General features: G+C 41.7%; 2 long non-coding RNA genes across 7 annotated transcripts in view; both read left to right on the top strand.

The window, feature by feature from the left end:
* The first annotated feature begins 7,736 nt into the window (after positions 1 to 7,736).
* On the top strand, positions 7,737 to 9,323 carry LOC109265834 (uncharacterized). Its single transcript, XR_002079364.2, has 3 exons — positions 7,737 to 7,855; positions 8,186 to 8,302; positions 9,186 to 9,323. It is a non-coding gene; the product is annotated as an uncharacterized LOC109265834 (long non-coding RNA).
* Positions 9,324 to 14,911: 5,588 nt separating this feature from the next.
* LOC109265899 (uncharacterized) overlaps positions 14,912 to 25,405 on the top strand; it is a 29,034-nt gene continuing 18,540 nt past the window's right edge. The window contains exon 1 of one of the 6 annotated variants that reach the window (XR_008421030.1): positions 14,912 to 15,022. This is a non-coding gene — a long non-coding RNA (uncharacterized LOC109265899). Of the gene's footprint in view, positions 15,023 to 23,791; positions 24,474 to 25,405 lie in introns of those variants that run through there. The other 5 variants (XR_008421031.1, XR_002079402.2, XR_002079404.2 and 2 more) reach the window with 5 other exon arrangements.

Here is a 25,405-nt window from a genome sequence, read left to right as displayed (position 1 = left end):
CACAGGGAAAGGGCCTGTGGTGCTCGGTTTGCACAAAATCTTGAAAACTGATTTTCCCAACCCAGAAGTATGTTTTATGTGAGGAATTCAAAGGGATTGCTACAGAGGCCTGGGGTCTAGATTCTTTGTTGATCAAGGCCTGATGGAGCATAAGGTACACAACAGGTGTCCAAACAATATTTTTAAATGGGTCACAATGGGTATTAGAACTGAGCCTGAGGCTTAGTTCCACCCTTTGAGGATAGGATCCAAGACTATCAGTTCACTGATAACTCTTTAGGGCCTAGCCCGGTTGTGGTATGTAATAGGTGCTCGAAAGCACTGGTGGAATTCATGAATTGAATGAATGCATGGAATTTAGGCTAGGTGGATATGCAATATCCTGATTCTATCCATAGGAATGTAGATGCAAAAAGGAAATCTTTTAAGCATGAAATATGGTATTTTCTGGGTTTCCTCATCAGTCCAATGGAAATGGTAGTATATCACCTATTTAATAGCTGTATTCTAAGGACTATATAGGTAGATAGATAGACCGATATAGATGTAGCATTTAGCACAGCACTTGACATATAATAGGTGCTCAATAAATGGTATTGGTTATTATAATCCACATCATTTCACACTACCCAATTCTAGTAGCTGCTGTTGGTGCCATACCTAGACTACTTTTACTAGCCACTGTACCCATCCCCCAGCTCTGGGAATTGAGTACTAACAGCTCACAGCTGCCCCCTTCCCCAGAGAATTGCTCTCCATTAAAACAAAAGTTGTATTCACCAGGCAGTTATGGTTCCCTCCTCCCAACAACAATTCACAGCCAGAGACTGGCGTATAGGAGAAACAAAGAGTTATCTTCCTTGTCTTAAGATGGTACCAATCCTAAAGCTCACGGTAATCAAACTGCAGCTGGGGTCACATCCTGGCATTTCCTCTGCCCTTTTCTGCTCACTCCCTTTCTTCTGAGAGCATGTCCTCAATAAATCACTTAGACAAGACTCCTTGTCTCAAGCTCTGCTTCTAGGGTATCCAACTTAAGACACAAATAGTTACTTGGAGAGAGCTCTTCTTCCTGGCCTAAGCAATAATGAGCCATTCTGCTCATTGTGATTTTGCTATTCAGATCCTTGGGTAAGTCACTTGATATTCCTAGCCAGAAGAGTAAAATGGCTTTGCCTCTGCAGCTGGTACCTGGCTCATCCACGTCAGACCTCCCCAACCAGAGAGGCCAAGATCTCTTTATCTTACATTTTGCCTAATTCTTTCTGGCCAAGTCTATCCAATTAGCCTGGCTTGCTCTTTAAACCAAATAATGATACTTTTGACCACCAAACTTGAATTTCAGGGAAAACATTCATTCATCTCCAGCCAGCCAGCCAGCCAGCCAGCCAGCCAGCCAGCGGTTATGGAGGATTGTTCAAGTAGCGAGGTACTGTGCTAGATGCTGGATGTGGCTACAAGCATAGACAGGATATAGTACTTGCCCTCCAGGAACTCATTCTGGAGGGAGAAATGGACAAACAAATATGCGATTGTAAATGAAGTTTATGATCCATGCTCTAATATGATGCTAGGAGAACACAGAAAAGCTACTAAATCAGGCTGGAGGTTCAAAACGGCTTGGTTTTTTTATTGTGTTAACCTAACAAATACATAGAATAGATAACCCCTAAGAACACTGCACACCAGAATGGTTACTTCAAAGAATAAGGTGTTACACTGTAGAAAGATGTGTAGTTTTAAGCACAAAGAATGGTTGCCTAGTGATGGGAAGAATAACAAGATATAAATGCAAAGGACGCTGCCTGCTGTGTTATTACTGCTGTAGCTTTGCTCCCCCTCAAATGCTCACTTCCTGGAGGCCCAAAGAAAGGGAAGCTGAATTATGGTTTCTGCCTGGGGACTGGCTAGATCAGTGGTAATCAAAACCAACTTCTCCCACTGGCTTTCCACCAGCGTTGTGGCTGATGGCCCACAGACATAGGATGCAGGGGTCTCACTGCACGACTGCCCCATTGTTGCTTATTCCTCCCATGCCATTCATCAATCTACTCCTGCAAGACTTGTGGAGGTTATAGCATAACTATGAGGTTAGAGATGGTAATTGTTCTATGTTGATATTAGTGTGGCTGGTGCTAATGCAAAAATTATTACTACTCTGTGTCTTTATGGCCATTTTCATTTGCCCTCTGGTGGTTATGTAGTTATTTGGCTATCGATGGTAATGACATAATGCATGGCAACTAATATTGCCTCAGCTATACAACTGGGGGGAGTCAAAAAGGAGGAGGTGTTTGGGAGAGGCTGGGACTTGATAAATAATTTATTTTTCTTGAGACTTTTTTTTTTTGTCTTTGCAAAGACTTTTCTTTGGCTGTAAGAATATGAAGTCCTAAGAATACCAGTGATCTGGTGATCAAAAACCTCAAGGTCTTAATGCACATGTCAGCTCTTTTGGTGATCATGTGCTGAAGTCTGAAAAATAAGTAAGGAGCGGTCATAGTCTCTCTGAATGCCTCTTATCACTCAGTTTCCTGTTTGTCTAGATTCTTCTCTCTTTCGTATTCTCCTGTGTAGTCTCCTCATTGGCAACAGAATAAAAGAAAAACTTCTTTCTGAGATCCTTCAAGATCTAATTTCTGCCCAGTCTTCTAACTTCACTCCTTTCCCATTCCCTTGTCATTCCCAATGACTCACTGTTCTTACCCAGCTACATCATGCCCTTTCCTCATATGCTGCTTTTACTCTCTGGAATGGCCTCATCCTTCAGATCTCAGATACTTCATCTGAGAGCCATCCCTGACTCTCTCAGGCAAACAAGATCGTATCGCTCCTGTGCACTGGGTATTTTACCTAAAGCACAGAAACAACCACACTGTATTATAATGGTGTGTTGGTTCACCTGTTTCCCCATAAGGCCACAAACTTCTAGAGGTTCATGAGGTTTTTCTCTCCTTAATTTCCAGTGGCCAGCAAAGTGTCAGGCACATAGCAATTATTTAATATGTGCTGGAATAAATGAACAAAATGGGTTTCCTTCTCATGTGCTAGGTTTTTCTGGATTAAAATGACAGATAAATCTATTTTACTTTACAAGGATCATACGAGATGTTTTCATCAGCATACAGTTGCAGTCACATAATCACTTCTTTTAGAAGGCCAGCTTCCCTTTCTTCATGGTCTTCACATATGCTGTTCCCTCTGCTTAGAACACTCTTACTTCCTCTCCATTTAATTCCAGTTTAAATGTATTCCTTAAAGAAACTCTGATTGAGCACCTTTCTAATTGCTATCAGACTAGGCTATGCCCTCTGTTATAAATTCCCATGGCATCTGTGTGTTGTTTTCCATTTTATTAACGCAAATTATAATTACAAAATGTTTGTTTAATTATTTAATAACTGTCTTATCTACAAAATATTAAACTCCTTGAATGCAGGGGCTATATTTGTCCTATTCACCAGTATGTTCCCGGGCCTGGCATATTGCCTTGCCTATAGAGAGTATACAATAAATATTCCAAATAAGGAACTGAAAAAGCCCCTAAGGCAAGACATACTTCTGATATCTACTTAGATGCACACATTAAAAGGTTACATAACTACATCTCTTTTCAGAGATAAGCTGAAGTGCATGTTTTCTTACAGAAGATTTCAAGGAACACATGGAAACTTCATCAATATGGACTAAGGGGAATAGGGGAGAAGAGAATTTCCTTTAAATATGTAGTAAATTTCAACTTCAGGCTTATTCTTCCATATGTTTAATTCAACATCTACTGAGCACCTACTATGTGCTAGGCACTGTCCTAGACTCAACACAGGGTCTACGAACATGAATACAACAAGGCACCTGACTTAAAGCCCTTTAAGAAATGTCTTTCTGTAGATTTAATACATTCATGCTCACTCTAAGCACAAATTGTTTCTTTAAATCATGTGGTCGTCTCTGCCCTTTTCTGTGTAGAATGCTCTTCCCTGCCTGGACCATTTGGTTAATTATAATTCTTCTCTCCTACATCAAAACCTTTTAACAAGAGCACACCCTCGTTCCCTCCTTCATCCCCTCCTCTCTTTCCCCAGAATCCTACCCTCATGGCTCCTTCTCTGTGCTGTTCTCCTGTTCTCCCAGGCCTCCTTCCCGTAACACTGTCGACAGTGTCATCCTTACTCCTTTACTCCTATTCGGTGTGGTCTTCAGGACAGGGACCATCATTTTATTCTATATCCAGCACAGTGACTGAGACATAGGAGATGCTCAATGATTTTTGTTACTGTTACAGTGAATGAGTAAATGAATAAAACTAGTGTTTTTAATTAGATATCCTGCAAGACTATTTTTAATGGATTGTTTACAATTAGGAATACTCACTCTACAGAGAACTAGATCTCCGAAGTTCCTCAGTCTTTTTCCTTCAGTCAGGTAAGCTAAGTATCCCCTAGTATATTTGAGATTCTAGAAGATTTAACCACATGAAGTTACCATTGTTGTGCATCAAAAATGATTGAGGAAGTGCCTAGGTGGCTCAGTCGATTAAGCATCAGACTTCAGCTCAGGTCACGATCTCGTGGTTCATGAGTTCGAGCCCTGAGTTGGGCTCTGTGCTGACAGCTGCTTTGGATTCTGTCTCCCTCTTTCTCTGCCCCTCCCCCGCTCATCCTCTCTCTCTGTCTCTGTCTCTCTCTGTCTCTCTCTCTCAAAAATAAACATTAAAAAAAAAACAACAACTGAGTATCAGCACTTCACATGTGTCAACTTAATACTTAGAAAATCTACTTGCTAATGATGGTGTCAAGGTGAACATCAAAGTGTCTATATTTAAATGTTCCGGATTCCAAATGAAAGAACTGTTTTCCTTATCTCGGCCTGGGTCTCCCTGGCTTATGCCTTCCAAGCTATTCAGAAGGGTCTGCTAAGCCCACTGCTTCTTGTAAGAAGAAGACTGTAGTCCCCCTTTCTAAGATCATAAGTGCTCAGAATACTGTGTAGAAATCATGTTTTTAGGATCACTTATGAAAGGTTAGCATTTTATAGCCAATTACTAAAATCCCAGCACAAAGTAAATGTACCCAAAATCAAGCAGATGTACAACAAAAGCCCAAGAAAAAGTACATGGACATTTGTGGAATGAATACTAAGCAACACAGTAGATGCGACTTATATCATGAAGAAAATCACCAGTTGTGGGGATGGAGGAGCTTGGGGGATGGTGGTTTGGTGAAGCCCCTTCATTTCTGGAATAGGAACCACACTGCTTGGTTATCTGTCCCTGGGCCTTTAGCTCCACTGCCCTGCTCCTGTGTCCAGCAGCCACAGGCCAGAGCTGTCCTCTGACCTGTCTAATCCACAGTCTCGTAAGACTTTATTGCTCATGCCACCCTTTACTCCACTTTCCAAGCAGATGGTGTCATTAGCTCACAGCCTCTTGCCTCATCGGTCTCTGCTGTAATTACACTGCTAAAATCTCATAACCAATATTTCTCTACCAGGATTGCCCTAGATTTCCCTTTTTAATAGCGACTGAATTTTCTCTGGTCACTTAGAATATCATCTCAGGATGTTGACAGAGCACTTGAGACCCAACCCCCAGCACCACCCCGACACGTCTGATGTTGTCTATGTACCTCTCTGCTCTTTCCCAGCCCCAGATACGGGTGATTTTTGCCCCTAACAAAGATATGGACGGAGAAGGGGAAGGGAACACAGGGCCCTCTAAGTATCTTCCTTTTGCTACCAGTCAGGTTCAAACGTCATCTAACATCTACTATTGGCCAAAACGTAGCCTCCACTCAACTCCCTCTTCACGCTCCAAATTTCCCAGGTTTACCAGGAAAGGTGGAGGAAGAGAAGACAGAAGAGCAGGGTGAAGCCCAAGACCTTAGGGATTCTTATTGGGCAAGAGTCAAAGGAGTGTTCTGGACAAACAGAAGCTGTGTATGGAAGCGTACTGTGTAGTTCAAGGCCACCACAGCTATCGAGGCCAATGTCACTTTAGCAGGAACTCTGACCTGGCTCCCAGGGAGAACTGTTCGTAGTTTTCCCGTGTAGTTGTAGTTTTCCCCTGTAGGTATTATCCCTTCTGGACTTCCTGATCCAAGATTTGTCCTCTAGACAAATCCCTGCTCCTATCTCACAGGATTTAACCTTCAGTTTGAGTCTTTGGTCTCCTCCTAGCTACCAGGTCCCACCTCCCTCTCAATCTTTCTTTTTCCTTGTTCTGTGATACCTGCTGAATGAGGGACACAGGGTTTGCAGTCAACACAGTACACCTTATGATCGTGAGGTAATTGGATAATATTATCACCTTCTCAGAAAGTCTTCAAAATCATCATGAGGATGTGAGGCATTCCTCCCCTGGCAGGTATCTGTGTGGTCAGATAAGATGACTGCTGCATTCCATTCCAATCATGTCATTCGGCCATTCTCCCATAGTGGGCACTTCCATGGAGACACTGAGGGATGTGACAGTCTGGAACATTCAGCTAAAATGGAATTCCAAACATAGCGCCTGCATGTGAGTTTCTCATAATCAGCCCATATATAGTCTGTCCACAGTCAAGGACTTAGTTAGGTGCCTCTCTGTTTCGTTTTTTCTTCCTCCTGCCCTTTAGGAGTTTTAAAAAAGTCAGCGGCATCTTGTAGATGGTGACAAAAGTATGCATTATCAAAGACAGATCTTATCACAACCCCATTTTGTCACAGCGTAAAACACAAATATCAGTATGCGTGGCTTTATGAGCTAGATTGGTTGGGTATAAATCTCAGCTCTGACGACTTTGAGCTTTTTAAGCATGAATGTGTTATTTAACCTCTCTCTGTGCCTCAGTGTCCCCTCTCTAAAGTGAGCGTTTTAATAGGAGGCAACTCACAGGTCATTGTGAAGAGTAAACAAACAAGGTTGAGAACGGTGCCTGACAAAAGTTGACAAAAAATAAAGTATAATCTAATTAAGAGTAGTAGTAAAAACAATGTTTAGTATTCGCCTCAGAGTAGTGTGTTTTGCTGTGGGGTCTCTCCTATGTGACAACTCACGGAATCCCTTGACTATATCCCCGAACCCTCCGAGTTCTCTGGACCTCTGAAACTGCTTTAGCACAAAAAGTCCCAGACTGGAAGTCAGAAGATCTGGGAATGTTTGAGGCTTCCACACATACTATTCATGAACAACCCACCACAGGCCAGTCCTCGCACTAGATTCTTCTCCTGTTCTTTTCTGTGTTCTTCACACCAGTTTCACAAGGTGGCTATCATTTTCCCCACTTCGCAGATGACGAAATAAGTTTTGAACGGTTAACGACTGGGCCAACGTTAGGAAGGAGAAAACACGGGTCTGTCTGGAACCATTGCTAAAATCCCAGCACGTGCTTCTACGGAGAGTCACTCAACCTCTGTGACCTTTACTTCTCCCACCTGTAAAGCTGAATTCTCCCTGCCGTGTCCATCTCACAGGGTGAGAATCCAAAGAGAAAGCGTCTACGCCAGTCGGATGCAGGCCTTGAAACGTCTACGGGGGTCGGAGACACTACCGCCAGGGAAGCGCCTGGAAAGGCGAGCTAGGAGGCGCCAACGCGGGGAGGAGACTCGGGATCCCGCCTCCCCGCGACCTCAGGGGCGGGCACTCTGCTGAGTGGCAGGAGAGTAAGCCAATAGAGCTGCGGAGGCGGCCGGGGGCGGGGCTTCCCCAGGGCGCGCTCGGACTCGCAAGAGGGCTAGCGGGCCAGAAGCTGGCGGCAAGTTTCAGCCCCGCCCGGGGTTTGCTGAGCGCGCATCTGTGGGGCCTTATCACCTTCCCTGGCGTTCACCGCCTGCGCTGAGAGGCCTGGCCTCGGGTGAGGAGACTAGCAGAATCTCGTTAGTGAGGACAGCAGGCAAAGTCACGAAGTGGTGCGAATGGCCTCTGGCTGGCTCAAGGGCTGTGGAATCCGGGTGTCTGGGCAGTCAGTGGTTGTGATAGAGAGCCAGGGATCCCCGGGCCTTCTGAATCCACTGTCATTCCTGAATGTTGCAGGGGCTGGGCCGGACGGGGAGCTACGGAAGGCAGGAGAAAGAGCAGGGACGATTTTCCTACCAGAAACACATGTGCAGTTATTCTAGAAGGAGAAATCCGAGAACAGTGGGATTTGGGGCAAGGACGACATCTTGGTTCTCACGTTTTGATATGATCGATTCACTTTGCTTCTTACAGCTGCCACCACCATTCTCTCACATGCTTTTTATCGCTATAATTCCGACTGGACTTCCTGATCCAAGATGTGCATCTGCCAGCAGGCCCACTGAGGTCCACAGTGATTGGTGCTAAATGGTCAGGACATTCCCCCTGCGTAAAACCTTTCTGTGATATTCCATCACCCTTCTGTGATTTCCCATTGCCCTCAGGATAAAGGCCTAACGTTTGGACATGGCTTTCAGGGCAACAGAGGTTCTGGCCTCCTGCCCCAGCCCTATCTCCAGACACTTTCCACTCCTTTCCTAGGTTAAGGGCTTGTGAAATTAGTAAAAGAATGAGTTCTTTCTAGAATTATTCAGCAGTATGGTCAGAAGAGAAGTCCTCCATAATCTGAACACTCATTGTGGTCAGTAACCACCTGAAATGGAGATATCAGCTCTGTCTGGAATCTAAGAAACCTCCAATCTAGTTCTTGCTCATTTTCTGATTTTACTGTGTAATCTGCCGCATGTTTCTTTCACTCTGTGTTACTTTGCTTATAAAATAGGGAGAGTGAAATAATGTTTCCTATTCTTTTTTTTTAGATTTTATTTATTTATTTATTTATTTATTTATTTATTTATTGAGAGATCACATGCGTGCAAAAGAGCAGGTGAAGGGCAGTGGGAGAGAGACAGAATCTTAAGCAGTCTCTGTGCTCAGTGTGGAGCCCAATGCAGGGCTCAATCCCATGACCTTGGGATCATGACCTAAGCTGAAATCAAGAGTCCGCGACTCAATTGACTGAGGCACTCAGGCACCTCGTGTTTCTTACTCTCTTATTTTTACTTTCTCAAGGTACTTCAAAGACAAATCTAACAATACATGGAAAAGGGCTTTATAAATTCAAATTATTAATATATGTCCTTCATAACAAGATATACAACATTAATTACCTTTAAGATATTTTTCTGGGTCATATAGAATCTGTATTTTATAGACATTGTGTATGTAAACCTAAGGTTTATCTTTATATCAGGCATGGATTAAAGCACCCCACGGATACCTTTTACTATGGCTGGATCAGAGGAGCAGGCCTGACTTACAAGCCTTGTCCACTTACGCTCACTTGTTACTGTACTTAACGGAGGGACCTAGAGAAAAGGTAAGATAGAAGATGTCAACTAAAGAGTCCTGCCTGGATAAAATAAAGATGGCTCTGTCTTAAGAAAACTTTGAAAATTAATTCTTTTTGTACGAGATGTAATGATTGCTTTCAGAGGAATTGGAATAGCATGTAAAATATTAGAATATGGGATTATGGACTGTTGTAGGTCCTTGCTCACTCTATGTTCTTAATCACCTCATTGTCTCTGCCTTTAGTGCTCTTTCCAAATCTGGGATTCATCTCTCCTTTTCTTCCCCTAGCCTCCTAACATATACTTTTCACTTAGCTAACTATCAGAAGGTATAATAGATAATGAATGAAGAAATGAAAGGGTGATGGATGGATGGAGGGAGGGATGGATGCCTGGATGGACACCAACGGACATGAAGCTGGATGATCTGGGTTCTTATATGGATCAACGCAATAACCTTTTGAAGTAGACCAGCAATTATTGGTCCTATTTCACAAACGATGAAACTGAGGCTCAGAAAGTTAAGTGGCTTGGTGTGGAATACACACTGTTAAAAAGTGACAGAACTGACTTTAATTTTTACGACATCTTTCTTCTCACAACATAATCATTCTTGAAGGTAAGAAAGACTTAATTTCCACATTTTAGGCTGAGAACAGGCCTTCAAAAGAACACTTACATGCCTGTCTCCTTCACCACCTCCTCCTGTCCTAAGCAAGTGATTTCAGAAGCAAGCCAGTACTCACAGGCTAATTTTAAAGACAGGTCCGGAAAGTGACACCTGTTAGGAACATGGTAAGGAAGAACTAGACATAATGAGATTTCAGCCCATTTTGGCACTGACTTCTAATGGAAGATTCAGTACAGTTCTCTGCTTATGAAAGGAACCTGTTTCCATGGCAGAGGAGGAACTGAGGGAGGAAAGAGAGAAAAAAAAATGATAAAAATGTATTTTCTCAAAATCATTTTTCCAGATACGCTGAATAATTCAAAGGGCAAGGGCAGTTCAGTGACAAGGAGTGTGGCAGTAGGTGAGCTCTGAGAAATAGAATAACTCTCAAGATTTCATCCAACGGACAAGATAAATGACGAATTTGGACTTGGAAAGGTTTTATTGAGCTCATGAGCCTTCCCTATTTCACTTAGTGTGGCTCACATCTCTTCATTTAAACTCTGAAGCTAGACATCCTGGGTTTTAAACCCTGACTCTACTACTAAACTAGCTCTGTAATCATGGGCATGATTCTTAACCTTTCTGCCTATTTGCATCTGTAAAATGGGGATAATAATAATTAACACCTCCCCTCTGGCATATTGTAAATGCTATTGTTACTAACATCATCACACCTGCCTCTTGATCATTGAAGCAAGGCATTTACTTGAAGAGAGTTATTTGCAATTGCATAAAAAAATGGAGGAGGGGCATCTGGGTGGCTTAGTCGGTTAAACGTCTGATTTTGGATTTTGGCTCAGATGATCTCACAGTTGTGAGATTGAGGCTCTGCCACTCCACTGCTTGCGTGCTTGCACTTTCCCTTTCTCTCTCTCTCAAAATGAAAAAAAATTTAAAAATGGAGAAAACAGTAGTGAGATTACCTGGGGCACTTTTACATGTTCTGGCCTTCCTTTCCATCTCCTATCTCCAGCCTTCTGGAAATTCAGATTCTGTGGGTCTTGGGTAAAACTTAGGGATGTGCATTTTGAAGAAAAACATATCTAAAATGCTTGCTTTCATTTTGCCCCTCTACCTAACACCCCACTGGAACCCTACCTTAAGGGATTTCCCTGGAGGATGAAAGATATTTTTACTGCGTGAGGATTACCAGGGTTATATAAACATGGGCAGCGCATGTACATATTATTAAGTCTAGCTCCCTAGCTAGATTAAAATCAACCTAAGTTAGGATTCAGACTTCTTCTGCCTTATGATGAGCTGATGAGCCCGCCTCAAACTCACAGATGATATCGTCATGATGGTACTCTTTCTGGAGAAACCAAGTCCTGGTGATGTAAAGTTTGGTCATCTAGTATTATGTGCTTATGTGCATTAGGCTGCAACCAACTTTTTGTAACTTACTGATCTATATGGACCTCCTTCCAGGTTCATGTACATAGCTCTAACTTACTCTTTTTAATACCTGCATAATATTCCATAGTATATAATTTCCATGCTTTCTTCAGCCATTTCCTGTTGCAGGAAATGCAAAATGTCTGCTACCATATTTTAACCACCAAGTATTATGCTGTCATAAACACTCTTGTGTGTTACTTGGGCATTTTTTTCTTTCCTCTTAGAATAGAATCAGAAAAGGCCATGGTTGGATCACAAAGTATGTACATTGTTAACTTTTAGATGATATCTCCAAAAAGGTTAAAACGCTTCACCACTGCCCTTCCCATGAGCTCCTCCTTAGAATATCATGTGTACTATGGGAAGGGGCAGCCTGACCTGGGCTACCTTCAAGTCGATGCAGTTGTGAGTATAACAAGACTATGATTCATGGTTGCTAAGGTGTTTTGGATTTTACAGATTGGCTAAAACCTCATCAGATCACATACTGCCTTCCCTTTTCTGACCATAATTGAGTCTGTGGCATGGCTGAATTTACCCCCCAAAATGGCACAGCCACAAGTATCAACCTACCTTCCGTCCCTGTTCCTAGTTTTGTATGATACCTACTTGGGGGGGAGAGAGGGTGGGTGGAAGCGGGTACAAAAAAAAAAAAAAAAAAAAAAAAAGCGCAGCGGCAGAGATGAAAGGAATTGTGTTCAACCCAGAGACCACAGGACAGAGGTCAGATGACGGGATAGAATCAATTTCCTTATTTTCATGCTCTCTCTGCTCAGAAACATTTTCAGCTTAATAGCTGCTGACTTCTATAACACTCTCCTGTAATCTACTGCAAATCCAACGGACTCTGTGTTGTCACACTTCATCAGCTGTGTTATAATTCCCAATAACTGGCACACAATTGATGTGCTATCCCTGAAAAGCCGGCCCCCAGATAAATGGCTTCCGAGGGTATAATGATAAATCAGAGGCATTGTGAATGGATTCTGAAAGTATTCTAAGTCAGTACAAATCCTCCCTGGAATCCAATTTGGCTGGTTCATTACCAGTTCTATCTCTGGTATGCAAAAAGACGATAAACAATATTGTAAAGATGTAGATGAGATCGGCTTTTGTGACCTAATGTTTCTGTTGAAGAGAGAAGTACATGTTGTTAAAATGAGAAAAACGCACACAACCCACTGGCAACAGATTATTATAAGCTTCATTTTGAACAGGAATCATTTGTGATTTTATTACCTTGGAGACAAAGGCCTGGCTGCTTCTGCATTTTATAGTGGCTTAATTAACCTTTGCGCACAGAGATCTGGTACACCTACTCCACGAACTTAAAAGCTGCTTAAAAATACTGAGAGCCACCGGCTATTTCTGATAGACTCAGACCGAGATTCTGGAGGAGTATATAGTGGTCAAAGCAAAATTTTCCGGGACCAGGCTCCGGGGGATGAGTCCCAGCAAGTGACCTAACTTTCTGCGTCTCAGTTTCCTCCATTTGGAAAATGGGCTGATAGTAGTTTGGATCTCATTTCTTTTAAGTGGCACTAAGAAGAACGAATAAATAACCAAATGTGAGAGGGATATGGCGTTTAATTAGTAAATCTAGCCTCAGAGAAATCATTAAGGATTGTGGGAGTTTGACTGTCTCTTCGGGTTAATAAATCTCTATGTAAGGTGTTGGAAGTGACCGTATAGTGTTGTGTTTCTGTTCATGGCCTTTGGAGTTGGACACACCTGGGTTTAAATTCTTGCTCTGCCACTTAGTAGTTGTGTGACCTCGGTTTCTTCCTTTATCTAGGGGGATTAACTGGAGGACTGTGTGTCACACAATGCACACCTAATACAAGGGTGTGAGGCATGGCCCTGTGGGACCAAGTAAAAGACTTTGTTTCTGTAGTACTGAGTTAACATTTCAAACGTAAATAACGATCCTATACAGGTGATATAGCTTAGAGGTGAGGACCCTGGATCCTGGACCTGATCGCCTGGTCAGATCCCAGTTGTACCCTGTACATTAGGTGTAACCTTGGGGAATTTGCTGACCTTCTTATGCCTCAGTTTCCTTATCTGTGAGTACAGTTAGGGTACCCACCTCAAGGGGTGCCCTTGAGGACTAAAAGGTGCCCAGCTTACTAACGAGGTGTTAGATGTTACCATGCACTTCTGTGCAGAGAGGTGGACAAATGACTGGGAACCAGGTAGAACACTTGCTACGTTTCTAAAGTTAGAAATCCCTACCATCTGCTTTTCCCTTCTAATTTCATTACTTGCCCCTAGGACAAGCTATGCAGAGAACATTCCAGTTAACTGAGAATCAGGGTTGTCAGGACACTTATAAATTGAGATTTTCTATTTAATAATGTGTACTGCGTTAGCAGGTGTATAAAAGGGCAAATCCAACTCTGTGGGGACTGAAACGCACCTAAGATGGAGGTCCTCTTGATGAAAAGGAGTGCAAATCACAAATACAAAAAGAGGCACAAGAGTGAATATCTACTTACGAGAAAAGAAAGCACAACAAAATTACTGGCTGGTCCTGCATGGGAGGCAAGGGAAATGCAGATTCCAGGGGCCAGCTTGTGCACATGGTTGATGGTCTAGGTGGTAAGAACAGCAGCTGCAGAAGGGACAGAGTGGGCAACTGCATTGAGACCCCTCTCCTGGAACGGAAGCCAAAAACATGAAATCCACTAGTCAATAAAGAAGATTTATTACATGTAAACTAAACACAACTTATTTTCCTTTTTTTAAGACTTCACAGATAAATTTATAGATATGTGGGAACCAACGTTCCGATTTGGGATTGGAAAATACAGTCCTGTGTTTCCTTTTAAATTCTTAGCCTTCACCTAGAAAAAAGACTGTCCTTCAGATCTCATCTGGATGGAGAGGGGAGCCTGGAAGTGTGTGTCTGGGGCATGCTAACACTGCAGTGCCTTCTTTTCTTTCATTTCTCTTCTGTGCTTGAGTTTTCAAGTGCTCTGAGGCTGGGAGACAAAGCATGTGTTTAAGAATTTGTGCGGTGAGTCCTGACCTTCCTCCCACCCCTGGCCCCCCCTGCCCACACTGCTTCTCAATATTGTCTGAACAATTTTGGAAGGGCTGACGGTGTTCTAGGAAGTGTTATCCTATGCACACGACTACTGGAAGGGAGACAAAATCTATCGCTCTCTCTCTCTCTCATTTCTTTTTTTTCTTTGTCCTCCTCACCTCTTCCCATGTCCCTCAGCATTCCAAAATCCTACACAGATACCAAGCTAAGAAATCACTTGCTAATTAGAAGCTCCAAAATACCCCAAAGCCTGAATAACTAATGATGATGGAATTTTGGATACAGTGTCAGGAAAGAGGAAGCTCCGTATGGGGGGAGAGGGTGCTGCAGGAAGGATAAGCTTCCAGGCATTCGCCAAATGACTCAAAAGCCATGCCTACCCACTTCTTTTACTCACCAGGTCATTGCTGTTCTTGGAAATCAGCTGATCCCTGTATTGGGCAGTGCACCCGGGCCAGCTCTGCCAGGCCCAGTGAGGGTGACATACCCACACCAGCCTGTCCACACCTCTTCCTCTGCCAGAAACTAAAGCACATGGAGGAATGTGTGGGTCATCACAGAAGTAATGCTTTCTGAAGTCCTGGGTTCATCTAAATGGTTCAGGGACAAGCAGAGAGGTAAGAACACACCTGGCATCAGGTCCTTCGTGAAAAATAAGACTTGACTCCGACGGGTGAGTTGGATTTCCATCTTGTTAAAAATATGTATAGTAGCCATTTACTCAAATATTCATTCAACACACAATTCTTAACACATGCCCATATTTTATAGGTGAAAGATACAAAGAAAACATTCACAAGTTTAATGATAAAAACATACAAGTATGCCAGAAATAATATAGTATAATGTGATCATTGCTCTAACGGTAGATAAATAGAACTTTAGGGAAGCCAAGAAATAGGAATGATTGTATTTTATGTGTGTGCACATGTGTGTAGGGGGTTCTCAACCAAAGCAGGGAAATGTGATTTGTTTCATATGTAACCCAAGGATCCATGTGTCTCCTGATACTATAGCCCCTTTCCCAGTAAGAACTAGTTTCCCTCTCCCATCTTGCCATCAGGGTCACCTTCTAGGACACTTTCAAAAATCAAGGTGACCCTGATGACTTTTCCTTTGAGGAGCTTCTCCCCTAGACACAGAACAGCAGCGGTCATTTTGTTGTTGTTGTTAAGACGATGTGAGTTTTGCCCCCTTAAAGGTGAGAGATGGAATAAAATGAAGGCATACAGATCTGAGTCTCTTATGTAGCCCCCTTACCCAAGAAGGTGTGGGGAGCAATGTGGAGACAAGGAAGACAGGTCCCAGAGAGTGGTGGCCCCGCTAGGTGCCCCGATAGGTGGAAGTTTTGCGTATCTGTCAGGGCGTGTGTCCTGGGCAGATTCCTTGAATCCTACCTCTCTTAAGTACCATGGATTTCATGTTTTCTCTTGTACTTCAAGGTTGTCATTCTAAGCCAAGAAAGAAGTCCTGAAAGGATCAAAAGGCTATTTCAACCAAGGCAGTCTCCAGCTTTTGTGTGGATGGCAGCACGGTTATATGGACATATCCCTTCTCTGCTTGCTAGCTCAGCCTGGCCAAGTAACCTGGCCACGATGCCTCAGATAATTCAGAATGAGAATTAAACAAAGATTAAAAAAAAGAAAGAAAGAAAGAAAAAGAAAAAGTTACTTTGGCTTAAATGATCTAAGCAATGTGAAAAAACAACTTTTAAATTTATTTACTTATTTATTTTTTAATTTAGATCATCTAGGACTTAGGCCTTCTTGAATGCCTTCTAGTAATTTCTTTTCTTTTCTTTTCTTTCTTTTCTTTTTTTTTTTCCTGCTCTGAGAGATCATTTCTAGCCCATCCTGAGGGCTGTGGCTGTGGTCCCAGTGGCTCTGCCACTTGGTCTCCACCATCGTGCTGAGGCATCCACACCTTTGCTTTCATTGTCCCCTCATGGCAGATCTGTGTGAAGCTTTCTTGCTGGTCAGAGTCCCCTTCGCCAGCACTTGGCAAGAAGGGGGCTGTCCTCTGAGGCAACGTTTGGGTTCAGGCACAGTAGTCCCCTGGCTTCCTGCCACCACCACACAAGGCCAGGGACCACTCTGGGTTGAGTGGGTAAGAATGTTCACGGTAGTACTTAGCATCTGGGTTGTAGTTCGCCATCTGGGACAGAAAGGTGAAGCAGAGCAGTCCTGAACAGGAGGGCGCACATAAGTGGAGACTCAGAATGGGTCAAACACAGCCTCTGAGGGAAGGGGACAGGGAGATATGGGGAGCAAGAATGTTGTCGCTTCTGAGCTTTAGGAAGTCACCAATTCCACTGTTGGAGAAATGAGTGCACATAAAGAAGTCTAAACCAGCAAGAGGCAATGAATGCAAATTTCTGAGACTGATAGACAGCTACTGCTGACCTGAAGTCACCAGCTCGGCCCCCAGTCCTCACAGACTTCGCCTTTCCTGAACTCCTATCACACTTCCCATCTTTATTACATGTTTTGGCATTTATACCGTACTCTGTCTTATGTTGCTTCCCAACTATGGTTTCATGTATATACATGATCTCTTCCCAACTTGAATATAAACTCTTAGAGAGCAAGGCCATGCCCAACAACTTGCAAAGGGTATGAGTGAAACCAATTTTCAAAACTTGTATATAGAAGTGGGGTGCCTGGGTGGCTCACTCGGTTGAGTGTCTGACTCTTGATTTCTGCTCAGGTCATGATCCTAGGGTCGTGGGATGGATCGAGCCCTGTGTCGGTTTCTCTCTCTCTCTGCCCCTCTCCCCTCCTCTCTCTCTCTAAAGTAAAAATAAATCGGGGCGCCTGGTGGCTCAGTCGGTTAAGCGTCTGACTCAGGTCATGATCTCGCGGTTGGTGAGTTCAAACCCCACGCCGGGCTCCGTGCTGACAGCTCAGAGCCTAGAACCTGCTTCAGATTCTGTGTCTCCCTCTCTCTCTGCCCCTCCCCTGCTCATGCTCTGTCTCTGTCTCTCAATAATAAACAAACATTAAAAAAATGAAAAATGAATAAAATAAAATAAAAATAAAATTTGCATATATAAGAGACACAATACAATCAAGTTGTATTGTGCATGGAAAGAAATTAAATAATAAGTATTGTAAAGAAGCAAACTAGCACTATAAAAAAAGCATTCTTTACCTAATTTCCTGGTCCAGAAACTATTTTTAAAGGATTTTAATAATAACAAATCTTAAACATACACGCAAGTAGAGAAAATAGTTTAACTCCCATACAGCCATCACCCAGAGTCCAGAATTTTCAAATTTTCACCACTCTCATTTCATTCAGTCTCCTTTCTACTGAGAGTAATTTAAAATTTTTAATCACAAATCCCAGTTATATTACTTATCCTTATGTACTTCAGTAAGCATCTCTAAAAAATATGGACATTTTCTTACATACATAACCACAGTGTTTTCATCAACCTGATTAGCATCAACTTAAAATTAACAACAATTTCTGGATATTCTCTCAACTTCCTTGCTAGTTTCCAAAGAGCAAGAACATCATTTAAAAGAAGGCCTGTTTCTCAGCCCATCACAGAAAGTCATGCTGGGAACTGACAAGAGAAGGCAGCAATTAAAGTCAAGGTCAACTTTTGTTTGGCCATACTAGCCAAGTCTGACAATCATAGTCACAGGCTCAAGTAGGACTGGCTCAGAGTCCAACTTTCTGGAAAAGGGTTGGTGGGCCCCAGACAGCTAATGCTGTGTAGAAATGTGTATATGTGTGTCTAGCACAGGGACCATCTCTGGGGCACGGAGGTGGGAATAGATTTCAAGAGGGGTGTGATGGCGTTTAGGAGGGCTATGAATTTAGATGGGAACCTTTAATGGAAATTCAAAATTTCTTTCAACTGTAAATATGGACAACAAACCACAGAAGTATTAGTATCTATGACTTTGTCACCAATAGAAATGAAAATATTTAAAAAATATATTTTAATATTACAATTGTTGTAGATGTCATCAAATTTTGTAAATGCCTATTATTACTTTGAAATGATGTTAATTGGGGCGCCTGGGTGGCTCAGTCGGTTAAGCATCCGACTTCAGCTCAGGTCACGATCTCACGGTCCGTGAGTTCGAGCCCCGCGTCAGGCTCTGGGCTGATGGCTCAGAGCCTGGAGCCTGCTTCAGATCTGTGTCTCCCTCTCTCTCTGCCCCTTCCCTGTTCATGCTCTGTCTCTCTCTGTCTCAAAAATAAATAAACGTTAAAAATTAAAAAAAAAAAAAAGAAATGAAATGATGTTAATCATTTTCCCAGCCCTAAATCTTGTTATATTCAATAAGAAAGCACACATATTACTATATCGCAAATTTGTTTTGTTTTACTTTTTTATTAGATAACTGCATTTTGATACACTTGATTTCCTTTGTAGTCCAGTGCATTTTATTTAAAAAAAAATGTGTTTAATGTTTATTTTATCCTTGAGGGAGAGAGACAGAGTGCAAGTGGGGAAGGGGCAAAGAGAGAGGGAGAGAATCGAAGCAGGCTCCAGGCTCGGGGCTATCAGCACAGAACCCAATTCGGGGCTTGAATTCAGGAACCGCAAGATCAAGACCTGAACTGAAGTCCGATGCTCCCCTGACTAAGCCACCCAGGCGCCCCTCGTGCATTTTATTTTATACGTTTTAAGACAGTTTTCTGGGAAAGAGTCTGCAGGCTTCGCCAGACAGCCAAAGGAATGCATGGCCCAAAGAGAAAGGTGAGGACGCCAGAAAGCCTAAGAGCTGGGATGCTGTGAGTGATGTTTACAGGAGAAAAGGGAATTACCCCTTGCCTAGGTCATCAGTTTTTTGACTCTGAACATAATAACCAAGGATGAGATATCAGCTCCTATAGGGAGCCCGGAAGTCCCTGCAAGAGCCACATGAAAGCCTATCTCCAAAACGACATTTCTTCAGTGCTGGCATATGAGTCACAAATTTTGGCCAGCAATTGTGAAAGGATGCTCTAAGTCCTCCAGAGGCAGAGTACTATAAAAGTCTAAAGTATTAATAGAATTCCTCCCACCTCAAGGCTGTGGCTCCGCCCACGGCCTTGCAGGCAACACGAGGGGCATCCTGCCAGGCTGACTTCATGGAGGACCGATGGGGACAGCTCGCAGCTTACAATGCGATGCCAATACTGACTGTCGTGAATGGTGCGAGAAGGAGAGAAAGTGATCTGCCTAAACTCCCTTTTCTGGAAAATGGGAACAATGCCCATTGCCACCTACCTCGCAGAGTTTTAAGTCAATCATTGTGGTGTTATGTTAAATCCTAGGAGTGTCACATTATCATAACATGAGAAACTTACCAAGCTTTGCTAAAGGCAGAGCGTTTTTAAAAATAGCCAGCTATTCCTGGGACCACATAGATCCATATTCTTTATCTGCAAATTCACTAACCTTATTTGCTTCTCACTGGCTTATGACTATTAGCATTATGCAGTGAATTGCATATAACTGCCTTATACAGTAACCATATCTTGAAATTTCCCAGGCAAGGGAAAAGCTCTTTGGCAGTTGTGTTTGCTTCCTATAGCCATAGGAATTTATCAGCCCTGGAATTTCACATCCACATGTGGTGTGACTTTTGGCAGGAGTATGTTAACAACCATCAAATGGTAAAAAACTGCGGACAACCATTCACATTAGCTCCAAACTGGAAATGACCCAAATGTCCACCCATATTGAGTGAATTAAATAATTTTTGGTAGTTGCCTACAAGGGCATACTACACAGCAGAGAGAACGAATCAACTATTGCTAATTGGCAGCGACATCTATCAATCTCACCAGTATAAGGTTGAGGGAAAGATGCCAGACAGGGAAGAATACACACTGAATGGTTTCATTTACAGAGTTTATAAATGTGGGTTTATGACAAAGTGAGCCTGGGGCATTCAAAGTCAGAGCACTGGTTGTCTACGGATGGCAAGTCGTGACTCGAAAACGTGAAGCAATTTCTGGGGAGTTAGCACTAACTCTGTTTCTTGACATGAGTGCTGGCTACTGGGATGTACTTATTTTGTGAAAATTTACTGAGCTGTACGCTTATAATTTGTGCACGTTTCTGTGTGTATGTTTTATACTTCAACAGAAATTCAGGCTTACATAAAGACATGAGCAGGGCCCCCCAGTTTTTTCCAATGCAGATATGTACTGTGTTCCTCCAGAGCACATACCTTTTTTAGAGAGTTGGTGATATTTTAAAATAATGTTAAGAGGGGCGCTTGGGGTGGTGGCCCAGTCGGTTAAGCAGCCGACTTTCGGCTCAGGTCATGATCGCACGGTTCATGAGTTCAAGCCTCGCGGGCTCTGCGCTGACAGCTCAGAGCCTAGAGCCTGCTTCGGATTCTGTGTCTCCCTCACTCTCTGCTCCCTCTCTCAAAAATAAATAAACGTTAAAAAATTAAAAAAAAATAATGTTAAGAAATCTGCAATTTTCAATTGGGGCTTTTGATAATATGCAAATCACCAAAAATAATTGCCCATCCACCCCTGAATTGGGTTATCATTCTTTTTATTGACGTATCTGTTCATCTTAAATAATAGATATCATAAAGCCAACTGTGTGTTCTAATGACTTGTTAAAGTGGCCGGATACAAAGTGAGCCATGATGGGGACGGACTTATCGGAAGCTTCTCTGCAGGAGGCAGGATGACGGTGGTGTAATTTTGCCCTGGTAAGGCCACCCGGTCAGGTTGATACACTGCATCCAGTGTAGCGCATGCAGCAGGAAGAAGGGGGAACTTCTATGTGGTCAGCGCAGAGAGGGCCTTTTTCCTAACTGGTGGACCTAAATGGGTACTATTTCAGAAAGAGGATGTGACAGGGATACAGCTTGCTTCTGTCCCCCACAGGGCCCTTTTCTCTGCTCATCACTGTTGATGTAGGGCACTGTCCCTCCCTCCTCCAGTTACCTACCTTTTTTTCCCCCTGTTTTTACACAGGAAGCCTTTGGGAACCATCTCTTTTCTTTTACGTCTCCCTTTTGTTCTGCCCCACGCTCCAGAGCAGAGCTAAGGGTTACACTGTTCACTTCGTAGAGATAAAAGGTGGGAGTCCTGTTTAGGAGCCACTGAAAGCCGGTCCCTAGGGTTGATGTCTAGGAGGAATTTCATAAATCCTTGTTCAAAAAAGGAACTACAGATTCCTGGTATTTCTTTTGGCCCCTCTGCATTTTTGTCTTTCCCTTATTCTGGGCTATTCTGATTATCAGTGAGGTACAGTGGAAAGCGAGCGGGTATCAGAGTTGGACAGACCTGATGCCGGAATCCTGCCCTTTTCTTGTCACTTTTTTAACCCTGGGCAAGTTGTTTATCTTCAGTTTCATTTTCCTCAACTGTAAAATTGGGATGATACTATCTTCTTGCAAGGGTCTGGGGAAGATTATATAAATAAAAGGTGTGTGGTTCCTAACAGTGTTTGCACATAGCATTGCACATTTATTCATTTTTTCATTCATGTGTTTGATAAACAGAACCATGGGGAGGGATGCATTTGTACTCAACAAATATAAAAATGCCTTTTTCGTTATGGGTTTATAATACAAATATATGATCGGTCATCTATCTATCCATCATCTTTTAGCTGTCCAGGCATCCATTCTTTTATCTTTACATGTATGTGATTGTTCTATCTGTATCTGTTGTGATAATATCAAGTACTATACGTGTTTGCTATTATTATTAATGATAATATTATAACTCTGTACATACAGAAAAATGTCTGTATAACTATATACATTGAGATGTTTACATTACAATTATTTCAGGGGCATAAGATTTGAAGTGGGTTTTTCAGTTTCTTCTTTCAACTTTAAATTTTTTTTTTAACGTTTATTTATTTTTGAGACAGAGAGAGACAGAGCATGAATGGGGGAGGGTCAGAGAGAGAGGGAGACACAGAATCTGAAACAGGCTCCAGGCTCTGAGCAGTCAGCACAGAGCCCGACGCGGGGCTCGAACTCATGGACAGTGAGATCGTGACCTGAGCCGAAGTCGGATGCCCAACCGACTGAGCCACCCAGGTGCCCCTTCTTTCAACTTTTCTATGTTGTTTGAAATCTTTAGCAGCGGCTAACATTTTCAAAAAAAATTAAAATACTAGAAATGTTATGACCTAAAAAATTTGAAAATTTAGAGAAAATGGAAAACATATTACATGTCAAAACTGAAGTAAGAAATAGGGAACTTGAATAGACTAGTAAGTTTTAAAGAAATTAAGTGACAATTGATAACTTCTCCCAATCAAAACACTGTAGGCCCAAATGGTTTTTCAGGTGAGTTCTATCAAAGTCTTGAGGAACAATACATTTTTATCTGCATTGTAAGTTATTCCAGAAGAGACAAAACCAAATGCTGCAAGCTCATTTCATAAACTTGGTATAAATGAGATGAACACAGTATAAACAAAGAAAGAAAACTATATGCCTTTTTCTCTTATGCAACTAGATGAAAAATATTCTGAAATATCAGCTATTTGATTCCAACAGTATGTTTTAAAATAATACAGCTTGATTAATTAATGGTTAGTCATTAGGGATTCTGCCAACATAATTCAGAACATTAATAGATTAAAATTTTAAAACTCATGATAATTTCATTTGATGCAGAAAAAGCATTCAATTCTTTACTTATTTATGATAAAAACTCTTAGCAAACTAAGAGTAGAAAAGGATTTCTTTAATTCCCTTAAATGGATGATCGTTATATTCCAAAACCATTTTTACTTAATGGAAAAAATTTAAGTCCATTCCTGCTAAGACTGGAACAAGAGAAATATTGTCAAAACCCACTATATATTACAACCAACACTATAATGCTGGAAATCCTGGCAAGCCCTGAATAAAAGAAAGAAATAAAGGAATTGGAAAGAAAGAAACAAAATTATCAGTTTTTTCAGGTGCTATACTTACCTACTGAAAAGAACCAATAGAATCAACAGGTAAATTATAAGAACTTGATGGGTATGTGATGAAATTATGAGAGCATTTCCAACAGCAAACAGCTAGAAAATGTTATTTTAAAAAGGCAAGATACCGTTCACATATCAACAACTGAAAAATGTTGGGTAATTAACTTAACCAAGATTATATAAGTCCTCTTTGAGAAAACATAAGAGTTCTAATAAAGGACATAGAAAACAAAAACAAAAACAAAAACAAGTGAATGAGTAGCATTCCTTGTTCTTGACCCAAAGGACTTAAAATTGTAAAGATATCAACTCTCCCCATATTTGTTGTAGTTGCAACAAAATTCCAGTTAGATCTTTGAGATCCATGATAAATTTATTTTAATATGTATCTGGTGTTGAGGCAGTGAAGGACTTTTTAAGCAAAAACTTCCAAAAAACATGGGATAAAGTTGATTAGAGAGTACATCAAAGTTAAGGATTTATGTTATGCAAAGGGAACATGGATAATGTTGGAAACATACTTCAAAATGGGAGAAGAGCCTTTACAATGCGTCAACTGGATGAGGGATTCCCATCTAGAATATAGAACATAAATCAAATAAGAAATCTAATAAACAAATCAACAAGAAAAAGACAGTGACCTCAATAGAAAAATGGGCAAAGTATGTCAACAGGCAACTTACAGAGAGATACACTCAGAAAGCTAACACATCATAAATAACTCAGCAAACTGACATAACAATGAGCTATAATTTTATACCCAGTTGACTGCAAAGGTTTCAAAAGGTGAATTACACTCTGTGTGAGCTGGATATGGACCTAGGTCCTGCTGGTGAGAGTAAGGACCAACACAGTGATTGGAAAGCACAATCTGTACTACTCAAGCAAAGTAAGAACACCCATGTCCTATGAGCTGACAAGATTGAGAGGAGGGTAAGGAAATGGGAGTAGAGAAAACAACAAAGATTCTGGCTTAATTGACTTGGTAGATTCAGGTGACATTACCCAAGATACAGAATGAAGAAGGAGGAAGAGCTGGTCTGGGGGTAAAGATGATGTTTTCCAATTTGGATCTGTTAAGAATTATGAACTCAGGGGATGCCTGATGAGAATAGTAGACACTCAATCGATATTATCTTCTCTCCAATCAGGTAAGTTCCCTTTTTCTTCTCTGTTTAGGAAAGACTAAATTTTATTTTGTAATTTTCTCCAACTTAAATGCTATTAGTTTTTTGTTGATAAGGACCAACGTTTCTACTCCCACCTTCTCAAAAATAAACGAATGAATAGATGACACTGATTTTTAAGATCATCAAAACTTTTCAGCTATTTTTAGGAACTGAGTGGGAAGATATCCCTACTTTTTCCGAGTCACCGAATGTCAACATTCTTGGGCATATATTTTTTTTATGTTTATTTATTTATTTTGAGAGAGAGAGAGAGAGAGAGAGCGCGCGCGCGCGCGCGCGCGCGCGCAAGTGGGGGATGGGCAGAGGGTGGGAAACAGAGAATCCTAAGCAGGCTCCACACCCAGTGCAGAGCCCAATGCCGGCCTCAGTCTCACGGACCATGAGATCATGACTTGAACCGAAATCAAGAGTCAGCCGCTCAACCCACTGAGCCACCCAGGCATCTCTTGGGCATATTTTTTTAAGTGAGGTAAAGAATGGTTAAAAGACATCATGTCAGACTGAAAAGCTCATGTGTTTTGGTGCCAGAAAACCTGAATTTAAATACCAGTTCTGCCACTAGAGAGCCATGCAACTTGGGGGAAGATATTTAGCCTTTCAATAAATGTAACTAATAAAAATTACCTTTTTGTAATGTTATTAGGGTTAAATAAAATCATATAAATCAAGTGTCAGACACATAATAAATGTGTCATAAAGGCTATTATTATTATTTTTTTTTCTATACCATTGTAGACCCTTATCTTCAATAATTCTAAATTTCACAGAATAGTCTACATCAACACTGTCCGATAGGAGTACAAGGCAAGCCATATAGGATGTTTAAAATTTTTAGTAGCCATACTGAGAAAATAAAAAGAAACAGGCCAAATTGGTATTAATAATACACTTTA

This window comes from Panthera pardus, unplaced genomic scaffold, assembly GCF_024362965.1.
Source record: "Panthera pardus isolate Hobbes unplaced genomic scaffold, ASM2436296v1 HiC_scaffold_1, whole genome shotgun sequence".
Classification (NCBI taxonomy): Eukaryota; Metazoa; Chordata; class Mammalia; order Carnivora; family Felidae; genus Panthera; species Panthera pardus.
This window is presented reverse-complemented; position numbering and strand designations above follow the sequence as displayed.